At 48.6% G+C, this 20,100-nt stretch overlaps 1 protein-coding gene across 4 annotated transcripts in view; it reads left to right on the forward strand.

Moving 5' to 3' along the window:
- The window catches only part of GALNT18 (polypeptide N-acetylgalactosaminyltransferase 18), a 520,203-nt gene that overhangs the window by 293,633 nt on the left and 206,470 nt on the right, over positions 1–20,100 (forward strand). The window lies entirely within an intron of this gene.

The following is a 20,100-nucleotide window of genomic DNA, read 5'->3' on the forward strand; positions in this document are numbered from 1 at the left end:
CAATCACTTGAGGCCAGAGAGCAGGCAGCTAACCAAAACCTCCATTTTATTTACATATATACAGAGAGCTCCTCAACCGGTTGCAACCGGTTGAGCTAACCCATAATAATCTAACTCAGTTGCCATAGCAACAAAACCATGACAACCAAATACACAACATATTCCTCCCCCCCTAATAAGAACATACCCTAAATAAAACACACACTAGACTAGAGAAGGAGGGTAGACTGCCTCCATTCCCGGCTAAACCCTGGGGATTATTTTGCCCCATAACCGTGGGTTCGCCCTAGCTAAAGATCCAGCCGATGAGGAGGCCTTCTGTCTCTAGGTGGATTACGGCGAACTACTGGTGTTATTGCACCCGAAAGCACTAGGGGCTCAGGGTCCGCAGCACGAACAGGTGAGGAGGTGGTATCAGCTCGTGCTGGGCAAAGGGGTATCTCAGCCGCCAGCAGTAATGGAGGAGAACAGTCAGAAACAGGTGACTCGTGATTCGATCCCTCACCAGAAGAGGTGAAGTCAGACCCCTCAACTGCAGATGGGTCCTGAGGACTGGCATGACCTGGCAACAGCTGATCTACATGTCGCCGCCAGGTAAGATTCTCTGCAGTCCGGACTGTGTAGGAAACAGGTCCTGTTTGAGTGATGACTGTGGCCGGAACCCATTTAGCTCTGGAAGTATAATTCTGAGCCAAAACTGGCTGTCCCGGGCTAAAGGTTCGGTCTTTTGCTCTGGGTGCCCGTCTGATGACTTGATATTGCTGCTGATGTTGCACAATTTGTCGGGGTTCAGAAGGTTTCAGCAGATCAATCTTACTGAACTTTTGTCCCCCAGCCAGGCCTGCGAAGAGGTCATCGATGCGGGGAAGCGGGTATTGCTCTGCACACAACACTGGGTTGACAGTGACTTTAAAATCACCGCAAATCCGGAGAGAGCCATCTTTCTTCACGATTGGAACGATAGGAGTGGGCCATGAGCTATGGGTAACTGGTATTAGGACTCCATTGGTGACCAGGCGCTCCAGGTCTGCTTCAACTTTTGGCCTGATGGCATATGGCACAGTTCGGGCTTTCAGATATTTTGGTGGACTGCAAGGTTTAATGTTCAATGTCACAGTGATTCCCTTCATACTTCCCAAATCATCTCCAAAAACAGCAGCATGTTTCCTTAGTATAGGGGTTAGACTGGTTTCTTCTTTAGTCATCCGGTGCACTTCTGCCCAGTTCAGTTGAATCTTCCCAAGCCAAGACCTACCCATTAAGGCTGGGTAGTTACCTCTCACCACAAACAGTGGCAATTTAGCCACCTGTCCATTGAGCTCCACCTTAACATCAATAGTGCCCAGCATAGGCACAGCTTCTCCCGTATACGTCTTCAGAACAGTTTTTGTTGCCTTAAGCGGAAGATGCTGTAGCTTTTCTTTATACACAGTCTCGGAGATCAGTGAGACGGCTGCACCGGTGTCCAGTTCCATGCGTATACGTTTGCCATCCAATAACGGGGTTACCCAGTATTCATGTGAGCCCATTGCCAAAGACAAAACATGCAGTGGCACTTCCTCTTGCGATGAGGTGTCACCTTGATCATCCTGGGTCTGCTCTAGGGTATGCAGGGTTCCTCTTTTTGTCGGCCAGACCACAGGCCTCTTTTTCTTTTGTTTACAGGCACACTCAATGTGTCCCTTTTTGCCACAGTGTCGACACACCAGGTCCTTACACCAGCATTCTGATGCCTGGTGACCCGGCTTACCACAGCGGTAACATTCTTGACTCTGCACAGTTTTGTGGGTTGGTTCTTGTGACACTTTTTGCACCCTAGGGGATGCACCGATGTATTGTGCCTCCTTTGTAGCCAGTTCCATGGAGACAGCAATATCAACAGCCTTCTGTAAGGTAAGCTGAGCCTCTGTCAGTAGGCGCTTCCGTATAGCTTCACTGTACAGGCCACACACTAACCTGTCACGCAGGGCATCATGTAACATTTCTTTAAATTCACAGTGTTCTGCTAGCTTTTTTAAAATGGCTACAAATTGTACAACTGTTTCATCTTCCTTTTGGTCTCTTTTGTGGAACCTATATCTTTCAGCAATTACCAGTGGTTTTGGGGAGAAATGAGACCCCAGGATTTCCACAATGTCACTGTAAGATTTAGTCTCAGGCTTAACAGGGTGTAGTAAGCTGCGTAGCAGAGAGTAGGTTTTAGCCCCTACAACAGTTAAGAATATTGGCACCTTCTTCGCTTCTGTAATGTCATTTGCAATACCAAAAAGCTCAAAACGCTCAGTATACACATGCCACTGCTCTGTATTCTCATCAAAAGGCTCCAGGGGCCTGGTCAGAGTAGCCATGATTTTTAGTTTCACTTTCACAGTCAGTGCAACAAGCAGCTTTTTTTTTTGTTTGTTCTTTACCTTAACTTCTACTTCCTTCTGTTACTGGAGCAGCACCGGAGTCTCACCCTCGTCGCCAGTGTTATATCCTTGGGGCAGCCGGTGTAGGAAGCAATCACTTGAGGCCAGAGAGCAGGCAGCTAACCAAAACCTCCATTTTATTTACATATATACAGAGAGCTCCTCAACCGGTTGCAACCGGTTGAGCTAACCCATAATAATCTAACTCAGTTGCCATAGCAACAAAACCATGACAACCAAATACACAACAGTATGGACAGGCTATTTCCGCATGTTCGTCAGCCGGCTCCTGCCTGAGACCTGAATCTGGTCCTCTCCGCCCTCTCGGGACCTCCCTTTGAGCCTCTGGCTTTGTGCTCCCTGTTGTACCTGTCGTATAAGACCGCCTTCCTGGTGGTGATCACCTCGGCCAGGAGGGTGTCGGAGCTCAGGGCGTTAACATCCGAGCCCTCGTACACTGTCTTCTTTAAGGACACGGTCCAAATTAGACCTCACCCGGCCTTCCTCCCCAAGGTCGTCTCACAGTTCCATATGGGACAAGATATCTTTCTCCCGGTGTTTTATCCGAAACCTCACTCTTCCAGTGAGGAGCGGAGGTTACATTCCCTGGATGTCCGCGGGGCCTTGGCCTTTTACATCGAGCGTACCAAGCCGTTCAGACGCTCGACTCAGCTCTTCGTCGTGGTGGCGGATAGGATAAAAGGGCTCCTGGTCTCCTCTCAACGAATCTCTTTGTGGATCGCGACCTGCATCTGGGAATGCTACCGCATAGCTAAGACACCTGTTCCTCCAGTCACAGCCCACACCACTAGGGCGCAGGCCTCCTCTGTGGCATTCCTGGCTCAGATCCCGACTCAGGAGATTTGTAGAGTGGCCACGTGGTCCTCCATCCAGACGTTCTCATCGCACTATGCAATCACGCACCAGGCTAGGGATGATGCAGCCTTCGGCTGTGCAGTACTCCAGTCAGCAGTGAACTCCGACCCCACCACCTAGGTTTAGGCTTGTGAGTCACCTGCTTGAAATGGACATGAACAACCACTCGAAGAAGAAGAAAAAACGGTTACCCACCTTTTAGTAACTGTTGTTCTTCGAGATGTGTTGTTCATGTCCATTCCAATACCCACCCTCCTACCCCTCTGTCGGAGTGCCGGCAAGAAGGAACTGAGGGGGTGGAGGGTCGGTGGGCCCCTTTATAGGGCGCCGTAGTGGCGCCACTCCAGGGGGCGCCAGGGCCGACCCTACGGACGCTGCTAGGGGAAAATCTTCCGGCTGGCGTGCACGCGGTGCGCACACACCTGCTTGGAATGGACATGAACAACACATCTCGAAGAACAACAGTTACTAAAAGGTGGGTAACCGTTTTTTCCTCACAAGCGCTGATGGATTCAGCCTCGTACCTCATTGTGAAATAGGCTATTATCCACATTCTATAGATAGGAAAACCGAGGCGCAGGGGAGTTAAATGACTTTCCTAAAGTGTCTCAGAGAGTCAGGGGGAGCATCAGGAATTTTCTGATTTCCAGTTTAGTGCCTCACCACTGAAACCATCCTTTCTCTCTAAGTGATTGTCTATGCTGCAATTAGACACCTGCAGCTGGCCTATGCCAGGTGATTCGGGCTGCGGGGCTGTCTAATTGTGGTGTAGACAGTCCAGCTTAAGCTGTGCTCTGGGACCTTCCCACCTCTCAGGGTCAGAATCGTTGCCCTGAGGAGCAATAAAGGTGGGAAAAAAGAACATGCATTAGTCCTGTTAAAATTTCAAATAAAATACTTCATTAATTTTTTATGGAAAATTTCTAAATGAAAATTATTTAAAATGTGTTTTGAATTAAAAAAAAATCATTGTTCAAAAATTGAAAAGTTTTTTTTCATTTTCAGTTTTTGGATTTTGTGGTCTGTTCCCTTTCTCTCTCTTTCTAACTTTCTTCCCTTTTTTCACATAGGAGAAAGTGGGAGAGCAAGTGGTTTTCCCCCTACTCTCTAATGTTCTCCTATTTGCAAAAACCTTGGAAATATGTGAGAATGTGGGGGAGAGAACATCTTCTCACTTTTACTTTTTTCCCCCAATTAGAAAGATGTGAATGAATGTGAAACAAATTTTTAAAAAATGAGATTAGCATTTTCTCGCGCTTATAAGAAACTGTTTTCACACTTTTCTTGTTGGAAAAGTAAAACAAAGTGTGAGTGGTTTTCCCTCACTGATGCAGAATTTTTAAAAAGGTTTTAAGTGGGGGGGGGGGGGATAATCCATCACTCTCAGACATTTTTTCACTGAAAAAGCGTTGAAAGAATTGAGAAAAGGTGAAACTGGGTAAACCCAGTTTCTCTCAGCTTCCCCTTTCTTTTTTTTCCCACTGGAGAAAAAAGGAAAAACTTGAGAGAGGAGTTGAACAAGAGCCCAATTTTTCCCATGTTCAGAAACAGAACTGAAACAAACAAAAAAGCAATTAAAAACTTAAGTAACATTTTTGTTTTGGTTTTGGGTTTAAAATTTACCATCAAAATTTGAAAAATTTAGTAGAAAATGATATTTTCCCCATGAAAACTTGTGGGTGATTAAAGAAGTGATCTAAGGAATTGTAGCAAAGGTAAAAGACAGAGCGAAAACTTCAGGAGAGGCCATTGAGATTTATGTAATTTTCAGAACTATAGAAGGTGGGACACCAACCCATAGGACTTTCCACCGCTTTCCTCACTTCATCTGCTGCTTATGTGGTGTTCAGTGATTCTCTGCCAAGGATGATAGATAGACCTTCCTTTTGTGCACTTAGCTCTGTTTGCAAAGTCATTACTATTTTTTAGTATGTTTCAGTGCTTTAAAACAAACAAACAAACAAATGTAACTTCCCATCACCTATAAGAAACCATTGTGTGGTGTGATTGGAAGGTAAACTACTAAAGAAATTTCAGTTTAAAACTTCTGATTATTATAAACATCAGAGGGAAGGAGTACTCTGTGATAGGAATACATATTAAAAATATATTGACGTTCCTCTGTTAATGAATTAGTCATTACACAGATCATCATCATAGCTTAATGTATTTTGTTCTGAAAGGATTTTTCTGTATGTTACATTCACCAATAGACATCTTAGCTGAGGATATGCCTGGGAACAATATTTGACCCTCAGAAGTCCTTGAAGTGCTACACTCTTTAGAAAAAGCTTGGAAAGCTTTAATGTTTTTGCCTGTACTCACTAGAGGAGAGATTACTGTGCTTCTTGTTTCTGGGCTTATTGCAAAGAGTGTTTTGAATATACATCTTCCGCCACTACTGGATGCTCCTTTTTCAATATCTCTATCAAATTCTGTTCTCAAAGCAGGTGTCTCATTATTTATGTGATGCTAGAGCTAGTCAAGCTTCTTAGCTGACCAATGACACTTTCAGAAACTTTTAGCTTACATCAGATTTCTGTGACGTTTCACCCACTTGCACCATCAGTGAATTAATTTGTCCCAAGTCCTTTACCTACAGTATAACCACACTTCTGAGTTTGGTGGGGATCTGTGGTAGAATGCCAGAAGACAAGAGATAAAAGGTAGTGCAAACATAATGACAACGTAGCAAACTATGTAAAGTATATATTATTTGTCAAGATATATCAATTGCTTTTCTGGATTCTACAATCTAGGCAAGGTATCATGTATCGAGAGAGAGTCTGCCAGAATCTCACTCCCAGCTGTTGTATAAGTTCAGTAGAAAACAGAAAATATCCTGGAAGTTGAAAGCCAAATTCATTGGTAATATAAATGGTGGCCAGAGATGCTGAGTAAAAGATCACTGGAAAATAAGTAAAGTGGTATCGTAATACAACTTGCCTGAAACTATCATGCAATAAGTTTGCAAAATGGATGTACCTTACTCTTTTCGAGGCTTAAAATGGAGTGAAAAGGGAGCATACAGTAGTGGCAGAAGATGTATTGCAAAGAGTATTTTGAATATAAGTACAGAAACAAGAAAACACAGTAATCTCTCCTGTAGTGAGTTTGCTCCGCATATTTAATACTATATGTTCATAAGGAGACTTTTAAATCTGTTCCTGACTGAAAATATCTAACTGGTATACCAGAAAAGCAACTAACTGGAGTGTGGGCCCCAAAATACCAGTGTTATTTCCTGTTGTGAACCTAAGGAATAACTGCACTAGTTCTAACGGTTGTAGGGTGACCAGACGTCCCGATAAAATCGGGACTGTCCCGATTTTTAGGCGTTTGTCCTGCATCCTGATCAATGTTTGGTCGGGATGCAATTTGTCCCGATATTTCGCACTCCTGTTTCTTTTTTTTTTTTTTTTGTTCTGCAGGCGGGACTCCGCCTTTCTTTCCCCCCTCTCTCTCTCTATCTCTCTGCCGGCGGGACTCCGGGACTCCGTTTTTTTTCTTCTCTTTTTTTCCCCTCCCCCCCCTCCACTCTGCCGGCCGGACTCTGGTTTTTTTCTTTCTCCCCCCACCCCCGCCCCCTCTGCTGGCGGGACTCCAGGACTCCGTTTTTGCTTTTTTTCCCCTTCTCTGTGCCAGCAGGACTCCCCAATATTTCCCGATATTTTCTTCATCCCATCTGATCACTGCACTCCCACTTACTCCAATTTTCTGAACACCTTACTCCCAACATAGTCCTTACACCAACATTTACCTCACAGCTTAGTCTGGCCTGTGTATAAATACACAGCATATGAAAAGATGGGAGTTGCCTTACCAAATGGGTGGAGGGTCTGTGCTAACGAGCCAATTAAATTTAAGTTGGAAATAGGCAATTCTCAACAGTTGACAAGGAGTGGAAATCACTTTGGTAGTGTTAATGAGGCCAATGTAAACAAGGTGGCCCATTTCAAACTGTTGACAAGAAAGTGTGAGTATATAACAAGGGGAAATTTGTTTTTGTAAAAACAAGAGGAGTAGTTGTGGCACCTTAGAGACTAACAAATTGATTAAGTTTCTGTAATGACTCATCCACTCCCAGTCTCTATTCAGGCCTAATTTGATGGTGTCCAGTTTGCAAATTAATTCTAGTTCTGCAGTTTCTCGCTGGAGTCTGTTTTTGAATTTTTTTTGTTGAACTGCCACTACTGGTTTTTGAATGTTGTTATTCCTTATGTGAGATTTGTGTCCATTTATTTTTTTGCGTAGAGACTGTCCGGTTTGGCCAATGTACATGGCAGAGAGGCATTGCTGGCACATGATGGCATATATCACATTGGTAGATGTGCAGGTGAATGAGCCTCTGATGGTGTGGCTGATGTGATTAGGTCCTATGATGGTGTCCCTTGAATAGATATGCGGACGTACTTGGTGCCAGGGTTTGTTGCAGGGTTTGGTTTCTGGGTTAGTGTTTTTGTTGTGTGGTGTGTAGTTGCTGGTGAGTATTTGCTTCAGGTTGGGGGTCTGTCTGTAAGTGAGGACTGGCCTGTCTTCCAAGGTCTGTGAGAGTGAGGGATCGTCCTTCATGATAGGTTGTAGATGATGCGCTGGAGAGGTTTTACTTGGGGGCTGTAGATGACGGCTAGTGGTGTTCTGTTACTTTCTTTTTTGGGCCTGTTTTGTAGTAGGTGACTTCTGGGTACCCTTCTGGCTCTGTCAATCTATTTCTTCACTTCACCAGGTCGGTATTGCAGTTTTAAGAATGCTTGATAGAGATCCTGTAGGTGTTTGTCTGTGTGAGGGATTGGAGCAAATGCAGGTGTATCTTAAAGATTGGCTGTAGACAATGGATCATGCTATGCGGTCTGGATGAAAGCTGGAGGCATGTAGGTATAGTGGTCAGTAGGTTTCCGGCATAGGGTGGTGTTTATGTGACTATCGTTTATTAGCACAGTAGTGTCGAGGAAGTGGCTGTCTTGTGTGGACTAGTCCAGGCTGAGATTGATGGTGGGGTGGAAATTGTTGAAATCCTGGAGGAATTCCTCAAGGGCCTCCTTCCCATGGGTCCAGATGATGAGAATGTCATCAATGTAGCGCAAGTAGAGATGGGGCATTAGGGGACGAGAGCTGAGGAAATGTTGTTCTAAGTCAGCCATAAAAATGTTGGTATACTGTTGGGCCATACAGGTACACATAGCAGTCCTGCTGACTTGAAGGTATAAATTGTCCCCAAATCTGAAATAGTTGTGGGTGAGGATAAAGTCACAAAGTTCAGCCACCAGGTTTGCTGTGACATTATCAGGGATACTGTTCCTGATGGCTTGTAGTCCATCTTTGTGAGGAATGTTGGTGTAGAGGGCTTCTACATCCATAGTGGTTAGGATGGTGTTTTCTGGAAGATCATCAAAAGATTGTAGTTTCCTCAGGAAGCCAATGATGTCTCAAAGATAGCTGGGAGTGCTGGAAGCGTAGGGCCTGAGGGGAGAGTCTACATATCCAGACAATCCTGCTGTCAGGGTGCCAATGCCTGAGATGATGGGGCATCCAGGATTCCCAGGTTTATGGATTTTGTGTAGCAGATAGAATACCCCTGGTCGGGGCTCCAGGGATGTGTCTGTGTAGATTTGTTCCTGTGCTTCTTCAGGGAGTTTCTTGAGCAGATGGTTTAGTTTCTTTTGGTAATCATCAGTGGGATCAGAGGGTAATGGCCTGTAGAATGTGGTGTCAGAGAGTTGTGTAGCAGCCTCTCATTCATATTCCGATCTGTTCATGATGACAACAGCACCTTCTTTGTCAACCTTTTTGATTATGATGTCAGTGTTATTTCTGAGGCTGTGGATGGTGTTGTGTTCTGCACAGCTGAGGTTATGGGGGAAGTAATGCTGCTTTTCCACAATTTCAGCTTGTGCATGTTGGTGGAAGCACTCCTATATAGAAATCCAGTCAGTTGTTTTGACCTTCAGGAGGAGTCCATGCAGAATCCTTCTTTTTGTAGCATTGGTAAGAAGATTTCTGTGGGTTAGTGTACTGTTCAGTGGTGTGTTGGAAATATTCCTTGAATTGGAGACATCGAAAGTAGGAATCTAGGTCACCACACAACTGTATCGTGTTCGTGGGGGTGACAGGGCAGAAGGAGAGGCCCTGAGATAGGACAGACTCTTCTGTCAGCTAACAGTATAGCTGGATAGATTAACAATATTGTTGGGTGAGTTAAGGGAACCACTGTTGTGGCCCCTTGTGGCATGTAGAAGTTTAGTGTCCTTTTTCCTCTGTAGAGAAGCAAGGTGTGTGTTGTAAATGGCTTGTCTAGTTTTTGTAAAGTCCAGCAGTTTACTTTTCTTAATACATCTGGTTTCTGGGTTGTGATTCTTTTGCTTGGGATGCACTTATGTTATGAAGTACCCAGAATAGACACCTGGCATTGGTCACTGTTGGTAGACAGGGTACTGGGCTGGATGGACCTTTGGTCTGAGCCAGTATGGCCATTCTTATGTTCTTATGTCACCGGGCATCGCGGTGTCAGTGCGCGACGACCCTTCGGTGCCATCAACTAGTCGGCACCGCTCCCTGTCCACGGGACACGACAAGAAGGCTAGGAAGAGGCCGCCTTCACCGCGGCGCCGGAGTAAACCCGGGACAGAGGCTAGACCCATGTTGGGAAGTCCTCAATCCACACCAGCCTCTAGGCCTCCTTCTCAGGTTGAGCTCAGTAGCCTGGCACATTCGGAGCAGGCCTCCCCAGATGTCTGGATGCCCTCCACACTGGAGGCCCTGCAGGTGGCCCGGGATACTATGTCCATGCCGGTACCAGGAGCACCACCAATGTTGGCCCCACGCTTCAGAGGCAAACCACCTCTGGGATCTCTGCAGTCACCCCTGGCTCGGTAACAGTCTTGGTCAAGGGAACGTTCCTGATGCCGTTTGCCGCCCAGCGTCCGTTCAGGGAAAAGTCCACGTGGATCGCCCTCGACGCCTACCAGGTTGTCTGGTTGGGTTCTGTCTGACCAAGACTCTCGGCACCGCTCTGCTTCGAGGAGCGAACACCGACAGGACTGAGGCAGACGATGTCAAAGGTCCTCGTCTCGGAGGGGCTATTCCAGCTGGTCATGGCACGAATGTTGATGTCGTTCCCAGATGTTGTCCCGCTCCAGGACCCCACCACGGCACTGCCTCCGCAGCCCCAGGCGGCGATTGCCAGTCTCTGGCCATCGCGGGTCTGCCCGCCGGAGCTGATTGCAGAGCAGCTGTTACTGAAGGTACTGATCCTCCACATTGGAATCATGGTCCCGTGGTCGGCATCGCTCCCGGCGCTGCCGCTCCTCCTGGTTCAGGGACAGCAGCAGGTCATATGTCAGCCCGGCTTCTCTTCGTAGTCATCCATCGATGGGCCAAGCCGAATAGCCGGCTCCGCTGGTGCCACAGCAGGTGCAGTGGCACTGGGCCCCATGGCTGGCCCAATGGTACCAGTGGGCACTGTGGCCGCAGACACAGCCCATGGAGGGGCTCACTTGGTGGCCGGAGCCTCAGAAGGACCATCGGCCTCCCTCTCCAGACCTCCGAGGAAGGAGTTGGTGGGACGTACATCCTTGGCACCATGCCCGAAGACCAACCAGGTGGTGGACCCTCCAGTGCCGGTGGGGACACACAGTACTGTGCTGGCCTCCTCACCCGAGGCAATTACGGCTCCTCCTTCCCACAGGATGACTTTAGGGCCCACCAAGAACTCTTAAGGGTGGCATCAAGCCCCCACCTCCAAGCAGAGGAGATGGAGGAGCCCTCGGACTCCCTGTTTAATGTACTGTTCTCCTTGGCACCAGGCAGGGTGGCCTTGCCTCTCCACGAAGGGGTGGCGAAAATTTCAAATGCCCTGTGGCAAACCCCGGTCTCATTGGCCCCCATCTCTAAGAAAGCGGAACACAAGTATTTTGTACCCCCCAAGGGGCATGAATACTTATACACACACCCTGCTCCTAACTTCCTGGTGGTTGAGTTGGTCAACCACAGGGAATGGCAGGGCCAACCAGCCCCTACCCCAAAAAATAAAGATTCAAGGATGCTTGACTCATTTGGAAGAAAAATTTATTCGTCCTTGAGCTTCCAGTTATGGGTGACGAACCACCAGGCTCTCCTGGGCCAGTATGAGTTCAATCTGTGGGGCTCCCTGCCCAACTTCGAGGACGCCCTCCAGGAGCGCAACAGGAAGGAGTTCAAAGCGCCGGTGGAGGAGTGTACAGCAGCTGCCAGGGCAACCCTGCAGGCAGCTTCAGATGCAGCAGACATGGCCGCATGGCCCACAGCCTCACGATGTCCATGAGAAGGGCGTCATGGCTCCTGCTCTCTGGGCTGTCCAGCGAGGCGCAGACCTCCCTGCAGGATCTCTCATTTGATGGCAAAGCTCTGTTTGAGGAACAAACAGATACAAAGCTGCATGGCCTGAAAGAATACTGCACAACTCTCCAGACTCTGGGTCTCTATGTTCTGGCTCTGGCTAAACCTAAATACAAGCTGCAGCAGACTCCCGCTCAGGCCACCCATTCAAAACATGAGATCGCTTATAAGAAGTCGCAGGACTGTAAGAGGCGCCCACAGAGGCAGTCTCGGCCTGCCCCCAGTCTGGGTCCTCCAAGAGCAAGCAAGGGGGGAAAAGACAGTTTTGACGGGATGCCTCGGGGGTGCCCTGCCAGTTCTTATCAGGGATCCGCACTCAATAAAGCTTCGTTTCTCCAATCGGTTGTGCACTTTTCCTCCCAGAGTGGTCATGGCTGACCTCGGACCGATGGGTCCTCAACACCATTTCCTGGAGCTATATCCTCCAGTTTACTTTCTCCTCGCCCAACCAATCCCTGTCCCTTGTCCCTCCTGGGGGACCTCTTGCACGAGGCTCTGCTCAAGCAGGAGGTGGGGCGGCTCCTGGGCCTAGGAGCTGTGGAAGCGGTCCTGGGGGAGTTCAAAGGCAAGGGTACTACTTCCGCTATTTCCTTATCCTGAAGGCCAAAGTGGGGCTCAGGCCCATCTTGGAGCTGCGAGGCCTGAACCAATACATGGTGAAGCTCAAGTTCCACATGGTCTCCCTGGCCTCCATCATCCCCTCCCTGGATCCCAGGGACTGGTACACCGCACTCGATCTGCAGGATGCGTACTTCCACATTTATATATTTGAGGGGCACAGACGCTTCCTCCGTTTCACGGTGGGTCAGGAACACTACCAATTTACGGTCCTCCCATTTGGCCTGTCCCCAGGGTATTCACGAAATGTATGTTGGTGGTGGCAGCCTACCTCAGGGGGGTCCAGATCTTTTCCTATCTGGACAACTGGTTGGTCAAGGGCAGCTCCTGGTCACAGGTGTGGGATCACGTGGTGCTCCTTCTGTCCACGTACACCACTTCGGGCCTGTTGGTAAACAACACCAAGTCCATGTTAGTCCTGGTACAACGCATAGAGTTTATCAGGGCAGTCCTGACGCCTCGTCAACCAGAGCCTCCCTCCCAGCGGACAGGTTCGAGACCCTGAAGGGACTCATCAACATGGTCACAAGATTTCCGGTGACAACAGCCAGAGCGTGCCTTCAGCTCTTGAGTCACATGTTGGTGTGCACGTATGTGGTCCGTCACTCCAGACTCAGGATGAGGCCCCTCCAGCTCTGGTTGGCCTCGGAGTTCTCCCAGACCAGGGACAGGATGGACAAAGTTCTCACGGTGCCTGAGTCAGTGATCATCTCCCTACAGTGGTGGTCTTCCCCAAGAAACATGCTCCAAGGGGTTCTGTTCAGGGGCAGGACCTTGTCGCTGGAACTGGTGTCCGACGCATCGGACCTGGGATGGGGAATGTGGGGAATGTTCAGACCCAAGGTTTGTGGTCGGCTCATGATCTGACCCTCCACATAAACGTCAAGAAGCTCAGGGCACTATGGCTGGCGTGCATGGCCTTCTGCTCACATCTGGAGGGCTGGGTGGTGAGGGTCCTCACGGACAACACGGCTTCCATGTTCTACATCAACAGGCAAGGTGGGGCCCGATCCTCTGCCGCAAAGCGCTCAGGCTGTGGGCCTTTTGTATAGCCCACAACATTTGCCTACAGGCCTTCCATCTGCCAGGCATCCGGAATGCGTGGGCAGATCGCTTGAGCAGGGACCTCTCCACTCAGTGCGAGTGGTCTCTCCACCCAGAGGTGGTGCACAGACTTTTCCAAGTGTGGGGAACTGCCCAGGTGACCCGGTTCTGCTCCGGGGAGGGGCTGGGATGGGATGCTATCTCCAGTGCCTTCCTCCTGTCCTGGTCAAGCTAGTTTCTCTGTGCCTTTCCCCTGTCCTACTAATCGACAAGGTCCTGGATACATAAAGATGGACAAGGCCCGGGTCCTTCTGATTGACCCAGCATGGCCCAGGCAGCATAGTACGGGACCCTCACGGGCCTGGTGGTCATCCCGCTGTGGCCATTGCCATCCCCTCTGGACCTGCTCTCCCAGGACCAGGGCTGCCTCCTCCAGCCCAACCTAGCGGCACTCCACCTTACAGCGTGGCTGCTCAATGGTTAGGTCGGGAGGAAAGGACGTGTTCAGAAGGGATTCAGCGCGTCTTCCTAGAAAGCAGGCGACCCTCCACACGCCGAGCCTACTTGGCAAAGTGGTCTCGGTTTTCCAGATGGGCAGACAAGCAGGGCGTTTCCCTGGTGGCCACCCCGATACAGCTTATTCTGGACTATCTCCTTCACCTTAGAGCCCAGAGCCTGGCGCCCTTGTCAGTCAAGGTGCACCTCGCGGTCATATCAGCCTTCCATCCGCTGCTGCAGGGCCACACGGTATTCTCCCATGCAATGACTGGCCGATTCCTTAAGGGGTTGGATCGTCTCTTCCCATATGTTAGGCCCCCAGTCCTGCAGTGGGACCTAAACCTGGTGTTGGCCTGTCTCTCAGGGCCCCCATTTGAGCCGCTAGCCACATGCTTTTGGTCACACCTCTCGTGGAAGGTGGCCTTCCTGATTGCGATCACATCGGCTAGGCAGGTCTCGGAACTCAGGACCCTAAACTCCGAGCCCTCATACACAGTTTTTCATAAAGATAAGGTCCAGCTCCACCCACATCCTCCCGAAGGTGGTCTCCGCCTATCATGTGGGTCAAGACATTTTTCCGCTGGTCCTCTGCCCCAAGCCCTATGCGCCTGGTGAGGAGCGCCGCCTCCCCACGCTCGATGTGAGACAGACTCTGGCTTTTTACCTGGACCAGACTAAGCCATTCAGAAAGTCCTTGCAATTGTTCATCGCCCCGGCCGAGGGATGAAAGGTTGGCTAATCTCCATTCAGCGGCTCTCCAACTGGATCACCTTGTGTATCTGTACCTGTTATGACCTGGCAGGAATCCCTCCACCACCAATTGTGAGGGCGCACTCAACCAGGGTGCAGGCCTCGTTGGCTGCCTTTTTGGCCCATGTCCCCCTTCAGGACATTTGTAGAGCTGCCACGTGGTCTTCAGTTCACATGTTCGCTCAGCATTATGCGATTGTCTCTCAGACGAGGGAGGATGCCGGGTTCGGCAGGGCCATTCTCCATCCTGAGAGTTTGTGAATCCTTCCCACCTCCAACAGATATAGCTTGGAATCACCTATTGTGGAATACACATGAGCAATGACTCGAAGAAGAAAAGACAGTTAACTTTTCTGTAACTGGTGTTCTTCAAGATGTGCTTCTCATGTCAATTCCACATCCCGCCCTCCTTCCCTTCTGTTGGTGTTGTCTGGCAAGAAGGAACTGAGGGCTGGGGGAACACGCAGCACCCTTTATACTGCGCCCTGGAGGCGCCACTCCAGGGGTCACTAGAGCGCTCCATTATGGGTACTGCTAGGGGAAAAACTTTGGGTACCAGTGCACGTGGTGAGCACTCGCACCTATTGTGGAATAGACATGAGCAACACCAGTTACGGAAAAGGTAACTGTCTTTTTGAGGTGGAATTCCCATATGACCAAGTTTTTTAGTACTTCTCCAGTTAGCCCACGAGAGCAGGCTATTTATCAGTAATTCTGCACTTCTCTTTGCAGTTCTGAATGATAACCAGTTTGAATCTTTCCAGAGGTGAAAGTAAGCTGGTATGCCCTGGTACGCCATAGCTGGAGCCCTGGGCCCTTTAAATTGCCACCAGAGCCCCGCTGCCAGAGGTGACTGGGATCCCTGGTGCTCCGGCAGTGATTTAAAGGGTCCGGGGCCCTGCTGCAGTAGTGGTGGCTGGGAGCCCCTGGCCCTTTAAGTCACTGCCGGAGCCCCGCCGCCACTACCCCAGGGCTCTGGCAGCAGGGCTCAGGCGACAATTTAAAGGGTCGGGGGCGGTAGTGGCAGCCTGGGCCCTTTAAATCGCCGCCTGAGCCCTGCTACCAGAGCCCTGGAATAGCAGCGGCAGCTGGGAGCCCTGCAGCTCCTTCGGCAATTTAAAGGGCCCTGGGCTCCAGCTGCTAGGCTCTGGGGCCATTTAAAGGGTCCGGGGCTCCCGGCCACCAGTACTGCAGTGGAGTCCCTGGCCCTTTAAATCACCGCCTGAGCCCCCAGCGGCTGCTGCTACTCTGGGGCTCTGGCAGCAGGGCTTAGGTGGCGATTTAAAGGGCCCGGGGCTCCACTGCAGTACTGGTGGCCGGGAGCCCCGGGCCCTTTAAATCGCCCCCGAGCATAGCAGCTGAAGCCCAGGGCCCTTTAAATCCTGTGGCTCAAAAGGCCCCGCCCCTTCTGGTTGAGGTCATGCCCCCTCCGTTTGAGGCCCTGCCCCCTGCTCAGGGCTCCAGTGTGCTGTTAAGTAAGTTACTTTGTTACTTTCAGCCCTGAATCTTTCCCAAGATTTGAAAACCATTCTGGCTCAGTCTGTGATTTGCATCAGTTCTTATTTTATCAGAATCAGTTCACCCTTCCATTTGGTCATCATAGAGATTCACCACTCCTGAACAGGGGCCTATAGACAACTTTTTTTTTTTTATTTGGGAAGGCTAGAGTTAACAAGTAATAAAATAATAGCTGTTTAATATTGCTTCCAGGTGTAGTTTTTGTACCATAACTACATTTGTCCTCTTTTAATCAAGTGAGATAAATTAACTTCTGTTCCAGATGTAGTGTTTCCTTTTATTTATGAACGTAATCCCTACATTTTGGGAGGCCTAAAGCCATCCACAGCACACACTCTTCCCCCCCCTCCCCTGCCCTCCTGCCCCATTGTCTACACCCATGCTGAATTTTATCTCATTACTACTAATATGCCATATATCATCCTGTAGAAAAGCACTGTTGCTGAGGCAGTGAGATCCAGTGGCTAGAACACAGAACAGGGACACTGATTTTACTGTGACTGAGTGAAGTTCATTACCGCTATGTACATGCCCTGGTTGGATAGATTTTCTTCATGGGCAGAGATTTTGAAGAAGAATTATCATGTATCCTTCCCCCTGCTTACAAGTCGTGCTGCAAATAGAACGTTAGAAGTTTCAGATAACCATGGCAACAGTTACATTCGCTTTATTAGCCCTATATAATTTAGCAGACGTGGCCACTGGAGATAATTTTTCAGACTCCAGCATAAATGATACTGGTTATTATAACGATAAATAAAATATCTACGATTTTACATTTTAAAAACACTGAACAGTAACTACTAAGGGTATGTCTACACTGCAATTAAAGACCCGCGGCTGGCCTGTGCCAGCTGACTTGGGCTTGTGGGGCTTGGGCTGCAAGGCTGTTTAATTGCAGTGTAGACACCTGGGCTTGGGGACCCTGTGATGTGGAGGGTCCCAGAGCTCAGGCTGCAGCCCAAGTTCAGATGTCTACACTGCAATTAAATAACTCCTTATCCCAAGCCCTGTGAGCCCGAGTCAGCTGGCACAGGCCAGCCATGAGTATGTAACTGCAGTGTAGACATACCTCCTATACTCAACTCTGCCCCTGTGAGAAGGGTTACTGGTGTTAGCCCCACTTTCCAAATAAGGAATGCGGACCACAGGCAGGTTAAGTGTCTTGTCCAGGACCACAGAGGTAGCATAAGAATTCAGGAGTTCTTACTTGCTGTGTTGTGATCACTCTGTTCTTAGAGCTTATTGGACCCAAAGTTTTGAGCCATGTCATATCCTCCCATTCATATGCTCCTCAATGTCCATTTTAACCACCTCCGCCCCTTTTACTTGGTGGTTCATAGCTAGAATTATGCTGTTTCCTACTGAATAAAATTCCCCCAAGAAAGGATAGTGATAGATGTGCAAGTGTATAAATGCCTTGTGTCCTGGATATTTAGGTTGAAATCCAGTTTGTAAGTGAAATAAGTAGGTCATTCTCTCTCTCTCTCTCTCTCTCTCTCTCTCTCTCTCGGATATGAATGACCAATGTTTCCCTTCTATATTAAGGGAAGAGGATTCCTGCTGGAAGTGAAAACCACTCATGGGCCACACAATGGATGGGAAAAGAATTAATGCAAAAGGGACGGGAGGGATTAGAAACAATTGGACCCTGATTCTCCATTTCCTGCATGCTTTCTAATCACTTACACCTGGACAAAATGAATGTATAATGCTACCGAGTCACGATGGCATTCAGTTTGCACGTACTTTAATTTGATGTGAACGTCTGTCCAATGGAAGATCAGCCCCAGTGAGATTAATTTGAAAAAGTGTGAACAAATATAGCCAGGAAAAAATAAGCCCCAGCCCTCTATCTCTTATGGGAGAGAGAAAAGTGGGAAGCAGGAATTCAGTTTCGATACAGTAACTCCTCACTTAAAGTCGTCCCGGTTAACGTTGTTTTATTGTTACGTTGCTGATCAATTAGGGAACATGCTCGTTTAATGTTGTGCAATGCTCCCTTCTAACGTCCTTTGACAGCCGCCTGCTTTGTCCACTGCTTGCAGGAAGAGCAGCCCGTTGCAGCTAGCTGGTGGGGGCTTGGAACCAGGGTGGATCGGCAGCCCCCCCATCAGCTCCCTGCTCCCCTAAGTTCCCTGTGCAGCAGCTGCCCAGCAGGCTAGCAATTGCAGCTGTCCCTCCTCCCACTGCCATGTGCTGCTCTTGCCCTCTGCCTTGGAGCTGCTCCCTGAGACTCCTGCTTGCTGTGCGGGGGGGAGGGGAAAAAGAGGGGGGGGCTAATGTGAGGGTGTCCCACTCCCCCCTGCTCCTGCACCCTGCTTACCTCATCTTCCATGGAGCGGGGGGACATGAGTTTGTACATGAGTCTATGAAAGGGCTGTAGCGCTTGTTTGTTTATTTTAATTTAATTTAGGTGGTTTAATGGATGAACAAATCGTAATCTTTGACAAAACTGTATTTTCAGTGAGTTTCACAAATGAGCAATAAGTCCTTCATCCAACTGGCACTGGAGAGAGAAAGTCACTATTGAGTCTGATTAGGGCTTTATTTTTAAAACTCGTTGTTTTCAGCACTTTTGTATTGGCTTTGGAAATATTCTTCACCAAATCAAACTGTTCTTCTTTGTCTATTAAGCAATGCCTTTTGCTATATTTTATTGGTGCTGTTTCTTCATCATTTCTCTCTCTGTGCTACAGTATCGCTGGTGATGATGACCGCTAGAATGTGAACAGCTGAGAGTATTGTACATTGACTCCCACAGCTACATAGCAGAAAGGAAAATCACTGTACCTTTTGGTTCGTTATGCCATGATGTTGTGTTTGTATCTCTCTGTCTATATGTTGGAGACACTGACATAGTAGATAAAACAAAAGCATCTTCCTAGGCTGACACTGATAATTATTTTAGTGCATGCAAGCTGTTGGCCTGTTTACAGCATACTTCGTTTGGGGCCAAATTTTCAAACAGACCGACTTCCACTCTGTTACATCAACGAAATAGATACACTCCAGTTATACATTGGTGAAACTGAGATCAGAATCTGGTCAGCAGTTTTCCCTCTGATTTCTTTTTCTGTTACTGAGAAGGCTGCAAATTCTAGTGAGCACTACATTTTTGTTCTAGAGCAAGCTTACATGTGTGTGTGGGGGGTTGTATGTTGTGAGGACTGTGTAGGTGTGTCTCCTCCCCAGTATCACACACTTGTCCCTGCTCCCACCATTGGCTGGGAGTTTCAGGCCTCCGCCGGTTGTTCCCAAGAAGGGCCGGGGCCACAGCTTCCTCCCTGGCTGCCTCTCCGCAGCAGCAACCGCGGTGTCACTGGAAAACATTGGGATGGCGGGGGGAGTGCACAGTGCTTTGGCCCCATCAGAACTGGGTGAGCATGTCTCTGAGACTGGAAGTGCTTTCATTTCCTCCCCCAGCGAGGAGGTTGGGGTCACACATGCCCTGGGCTTGGCTGAGCAGTGAGCACAGCAGGTTCTTAAAGGACCACATGAGGGCATCACAGAGGAGAAGTGAATGACATGGTTTCTGACCTGTGCCATATGCTCAAGATTGCTGTGCAGCCATACAGTTTTACAGGGAATGTTGCTGGTCAGTAGCCTCTAAATATGTCGATGCAATTTTGTGCATGTAGTTCTGTGGAGTCTATTATTTGTGTACACTACTGATAGTGTGTATAGAATTACACATGCAATTGAGCGTGTGTGCACGTGTGTGGAATTGCACATACTTAGGGATCCAGTCCTGCAAGTTGCTGAGTGCTTATGAGGTGGCATACATAATACCAACCGAAACCAATGGTAATTACGGGTCCTTGGCACCTGAAAGGATCAGGCATGTAATTAGACTTTGAGCTGATCTCCTACTAAAAATGTGACCAGTGATTTTAAAAGTACGGTGAAATTCTGTTATAAGGATCAGTGTGACTAAAATTGTATTTCAGTGATTTCCTCAGAAAGATCATGATATATAGAGTCATAAAACCAACATCTTCCCAAATCAGAA

This window comes from Mauremys mutica, chromosome 4, assembly GCF_020497125.1.
Source record: "Mauremys mutica isolate MM-2020 ecotype Southern chromosome 4, ASM2049712v1, whole genome shotgun sequence".
Lineage (NCBI taxonomy): Eukaryota > Metazoa > Chordata > Testudines > Geoemydidae > Mauremys > Mauremys mutica.